The sequence below is a fragment of the Eubalaena glacialis genome, chromosome 1 (assembly GCF_028564815.1).
Source record: "Eubalaena glacialis isolate mEubGla1 chromosome 1, mEubGla1.1.hap2.+ XY, whole genome shotgun sequence".
In the NCBI taxonomy this organism is placed as follows: Eukaryota; Metazoa; Chordata; class Mammalia; order Artiodactyla; family Balaenidae; genus Eubalaena; species Eubalaena glacialis.
The window spans coordinates 66515093-66521026 of NC_083716.1; positions in this window are offsets into that span (position 1 = coordinate 66515093).

A 5934-nucleotide genomic window follows, 5' to 3' on the forward strand; every position below is an offset into this window, starting at 1 on the left:
TAATAGAATTTTAAAAGTAAGTATTCGATAATGTCACAAAAACTTGAATGAATATAACCTCTTTTCCATTCTGTAAGGTCAGTGACCACCTATTTTTTTCACTTTTGGATTCAGATTTTCACCCAATGCCTAGCATATTGCTCTGGAGCTCAATAAATGTTTTTTGAATGAATCATAAAGTTCGTAATCATTAATACTGTATAACTTCACATAGCCAATTAAGATTTGGTACTAGTGCCTCGAAGGAAGAGTCAGAAACCCAACGGAGAAAACTAAGATGAGTAATATTTTCTTCTCTAGCTTCCAATTCCTAATGCTGGGAAGCCCCTTGAACAGTATTTTCTCATTCGAAATATGTCTCCATACTTGAGAGATAATGGTATAAATCAGAATGATCTGCTGTAGTCTAACAATTTTTCCTGGACTTCATGTGGCAGAAATTTCTCTGTGGTTAAGTGGTAAATATAACAGGCTAACTTCAGATTAGTAAGTGAGGTTCCATCCTAATAGCACAGACCTTCTGAGGAAAAGTTTGTGCAGAAGATTTGTACTTACCTTGTGGGTTGCCAAAGAGGGCACTGGCTCAAGTTGAAAGACACAGTAATGTCCCCTAAACATAACCAAAGTATGGTATAATTATTAGGCCAGCTCCTACAGAATTCAAAAATGGTCAGGAATCCAGGTGATGTTTTCTTGGAAAAACCTCTGCCACTTAACACCTCTTGTATGGAGCCTCTGATATTTCACTGAACTTTTTGATGTTTCTACCTACTTTTATCAGTTCAAATAACAACAAATACATTTGAGTTAAAACTTTATCAAGGCCTATTTTTAAATCCACTTCACCACAAGTATTGCTTCTACTTGAAATCTTCACTTATTTTCATTTTTATTTTTTTTAAATTTTATTTATTTATTTTTGGCTGCGTTGGATCTTCATTGCTGTGCGCAGGCTTTCTCTAGTTGCGGCAAGCAGGGGCTACTCTTTGTTGTGGTGCGCGGGCTTCTCATTGCGGTGGCTTCTCTTGTTGCAGAGCAAGGGCTCTAGGCGCCCAGGCTTCAGTAGTTGTGGTGCGTGGGCTCTAGAGCGCAGGCTCAGGAGTTGTGGCTCACAGGCTTAGTTGCTCTGCGGCATGTGGGATCTTCCCGGACCAGGGCTCGAACCCGTGTCCCCTGCATTGGCAGGTGGATTCTTAACCACTGTGCCACCAGGGAAGCCCTATTTTCATTTTAAAATATTTCTATTTCTGTAGAACCCGGTACATGATATTTTCTATTTTATAAATCTAGCACTATAGTAGTTATTTGTACATTTGTATTATTTCACCCATTTGGTATTAAGCTTTTTAAGGATATTGAGGTTATCTTTGTATTTAGTCTTCAACCAATCATTCAATCAATACTATGAAGTATTTACTATATATTGGGCAATGTGATACATAAAGGGATATAAACATGGACAAGAAATAAATAGTTCCTGACCATATGGAACTTGGGGAGTATACTGCTTATTATTCAGATAGAAGGCATTCAATAAGTATTTACAGAATGTACATGAGGAAACTCTTTTTGTGGTAGGCGGGATGAACAAATGCAGCATCTGCTGCAATTATAATTAAAATATTAGCTAGGTGGACTGCAACGTTACCAAATAATTAAATTAATAAATCATACTTAAATCCACGATAATAGTGGTAAAGGAATAAAGTAGGTAATTAAAATCACAGTTAATCTATCATTTCATTATGGAAGGAAAATTACCATGAAGATTAAGTATCACCTCCAGGTAACGGGTAAAATTCCTAGGCAGCAAAAACCCTGTCCTAGCAAGCACACTACTTCCTGGAACAAGAAAGCTGTTGATTCAGAGATGATGAATTTGATAAAGAAAAAAATGTTATAAGGATGTATCATATAAAATAGGTCACTAAAAGCAGCCAGATAAGATTAAACCACCTTTGGCCTAATATAAATTAATCTTTTTTTATTATAAGTGACAAAACATGATACTAAATCTAAGGCTGATATCATTTAATTTGCAATAATGCAATATAATGTACAGCTAAAATTATGTTACTTATAAAGTTGGAGGTATGATAAGAGATGTGACATTCCTAAGCAAATATATGTGTGCATATTGGTCCCTGGTATTTGTTTTTTAGAAACAGTTAAATAAGGATTATGAAATAATTCCATTAATTAAAGATGAATCCTGAAATTATTCCATTAATTTTTCTGGACACCATCGTCATCGCATTTTTCCTATGTACTTAGCAAAAATGGAAAGTTATCTAATGCTAAAACTTAATCAGCTGTTCCAGACACTAAAATATAATTTTGGTTTTGGTAATAGAAGGCAGAAAACATTAAACATTTTTGAAAATAGAAGTAAGATGAAAATGGTGTGATAGGCAGAATTCTAAAATGTCCCCTAAGATTCCTGTCCTGGTGTACACACCCTCTCATCATCCTCTCCTCCTGAGTGTGGGTGGGGCCTGTGAATATGATGGGATAGCTACTCCCTTGATTAGGTTACATTCTATAAGCCTGTTTTAACTGACTGGTGAGATTCTCTTTCTGGCTTTGAAGAAGTAAGCGCCCATGTTTTGAGAGTGCTTATGAGAGGACCACCTGGCAAGGAACTGCAGGGGCCTCTAGGGGCAGAGAGTGGACCCCATCTGACAGCCAGCAAGAAAGCTGGTACCTCAGTCCTACAACCAAGCTAAATTCAGGCAACCACTAGCAAGTCGGAAGAGGATCTCTAGCCTCAGATGAGCTCAGACCCCCAGACTATACCTTGATTGCAGCTTTTGAGAACCTGAGTAGTAGATTCAGTTAAACCCTGCGAAGGACTCCTGATGCATGGAAACTGCAATAATCAATGTATGCTCTTTGAGGGACTTCCCTGGTGATCCAGTGGTTAAGACGCCGCACTTCCAACTGCAGGGGGTGGAGGTTCGATCACTGGTCGGGGAACTAAGATCCAGCATGCCACATGGCATGGCCAAAAGAAAAAAACAAAACAAAACACAGGGGTTAGGGATGCCGACCCTCTGTGCAGTCAATGTATGTTCTTTGAGCTTCTAAGCTTACACCTATCTGGTATAAGCAGATAGGGTAGGAGGTCCCTGGAGAAAGAGAACTAGGCATGGCTTTCTTGACATAAGAGAAGCCATTTTTTGCCTCCTGGCCACAGTGCTTGCCCTTTAACAGGTCTCAGTAATTAATGATCTTAAGACAAGTGAGGGAATGCAAGAACAAAGGAAAAGCAGTCAAGAAACAATACATGAGCAATAAATACAGTGCTGGTTCCTCCTCAAGGGATACACATAACAATCTGATACAGAACTTCGAGTTCTGCAGGAACTATGGCCCCCACCCAGGTGGAGGATGCTGAGACCCCAAACTGGTCTGAATGTAAGGAATGATGATGTTGTTCTTTTCTGACCCTTGTGACTTCAGTCAATTAAACCTTGGACTCTGGCAACCTTTGCCCCAATTCTATGCTGAATTCTCTTCTGCTCAAGCCCCTTCATGAATATGCATACACCAGCCCGAACCCCTTCATGAATAAACAGGTACCCTTAGCTTAAAACTTCCCCAATTTTGCTGTTCAGGGAGACACTGCTTTGGGAAAGATCCCCGGTGTTCTCCTTGCTTACTTCAAGTAATAAATCCTTCCTTCTCCTGCTCTTTGGCTTGGTTGTGTCTTTTGGCTCAACACCCACCAAGAGGCAAACCTAGTTTTCAGGTAACAGTGGTAACTTTTTATGCAACATAGAAAACAAACAGGTGGTCTGTAGTAAGGTAATAAATATTTTGGGTGTGACTTAATAAAACATGCTGTAATTATTGTATTTAATACTCCACACAGAATCTAAAAGAAATTACTTAAAATGTTTATCTATGGGTTTTAATCCAGTGTCAAAACTTTTGAAAGATCTGGTACTCCAAGGAAACTTTCTAGTTACATTTAAAAGAACTAGCCTTACTAACCTATACTGCTTCAGCTACCCAACTGTGTTTTCTTGCCAGCTAATGACACATCCTGAGGATTAGTGCTGTAATAGATGAGAATTTTTAAAACTTAAATTCATAATAAAAGCTATTTTAAGCCTTTCACTATTTCTTACTGAAGCACTCTTTGCTTTCCCCAGACTTTCTTTTATGAGCAGTGCATTCTTGGACAATAGTTGGAGAATTAAAAAAAAAGAGGTTGTTAAACAAGAATCACCACCACTCCTATTGTCCACACTATTTTAGAACATTCCAAGGCTGAAACACCCCATTTATAAATCAGTGATGCACCCTTAACAGAAATATGTTTAAGTCTGGGGAAGGCTGGAAGCTAAGGAGGATTTATGGCATCTTGATTAAACGTTAGAGAGGCCATTTCCAATTGTCGATTTGTATGGCATCTTAGAAGTTCTCACACTTGGGACATCGTTACACTGCAGTAATATTCAGAATGGACATGAGGAGTCTTTTTTCTTTAGGGTAGGAGAAAGGCTGTTGTGAAGGGGAAAAGGGGACGGATAGCCTGAGTCATGCTATGGAAAGGTACAGTTGAGGGTCTGGGAACAGAATTTCTTAAAAATCCTACACAGCTCCTTACCCCTGGACATTCTTCTAGTACTGCAGTTTGAACACCTTCGCCCTAGAATATGGGCTCCTCCCTGTATTTCTTCCAGGCCTCCCCTCCCTTAGCACTCACTGGGCAAGGCAGGTAATAGAAAAGTAGACAATGGCCTCCCAACGTCCTCCGAGACAGGAGACTTCTGTCCTAACTGGACAAGGCAGGATAACCACAGTCAGTTTCTTGCTTTGTAATTCTCCGTTACATATTTCCTGAAAGCCATTTTTTTAATCTCATTATTTCAGAAAGGCACATTACCATGTGAAATGAACCATTCCCTTTAAGTCCCCAACAGAGTTTTGTTGAACACCTACCTCATGCAAAAATTCTGTTTCACTGGGGGAGGGGATGTTGAGAGAAGAAGGTTCCTGAGTTTCAGGAACTGGCAGTCCAGATGGGGAAACAGACTCACGTTTAGAAAACTCAGACATAAGATCGTTTTGTTTTAAACAACATCTATCCTCCTGAAGATCTCTCATCAATTCAAATGTTTTTCAAGACTAATTTGAACAAAAGTCTGTGGTGAAATGATTTTTGTTTAGCAGCTCAGGTAGCAACAGTATCTGCAATGGCCTCAGTTCCCCAGCTTTGGAATCATATAATTCTTGGTGAATTTTTTAACTTGGGAAATGTTCATTTTCTCCATATTTACACATTCACTAGAACATGTATTAATATTCTTATACCACAGGATTTTACCATTTTATAATTCATATTCTCAAATAGTGCATCTGCTTTTCTGTCCGAGGAAGAAAAGTACTGTAACGCAATTGAATGTGTTTTGAGGAGAGCACTTTATTTTGTAAATTAAACATCGGGACTCGGAGATGTGTCATCTGGCACTTGGTAGGTGGGCAACAAACGAGTATTGAAACAACAAAAAAGAAAAATCAAACCAAAAAAAAAAAAAAAAGGAAAGAAAAATAAAGAGGAAAAACAAATGAATAATGCAGTAAACTCACTCTCAGGGTGCAGTGTACACATGTGGTGGAAATGAGACAGTTTCCGAAAATCCTGAACAAGTTTTGGAAGACTTTTTGTGGGTGGGGGTTAGAGGGGGGGCAAACAATATACCTGAAAAAAAAGAAAAAACAAAAAACAATGGGACGGAAAGAGGCAGTTTTGCTCTGCCTGAAGCTCGAATGTAATCACTCAGTACTGCCCATCAAACTGGGATTTGCACTTCCCCACTCTCCTGTTAAGCCTGCAGGGCAAAGAGGGGGGAGGGGGGAGGTTTGTTCTTCCCTCATACATTCCTTCCCTCTCAGACCAAAAGGAGCTGGATATGGAGACACAAA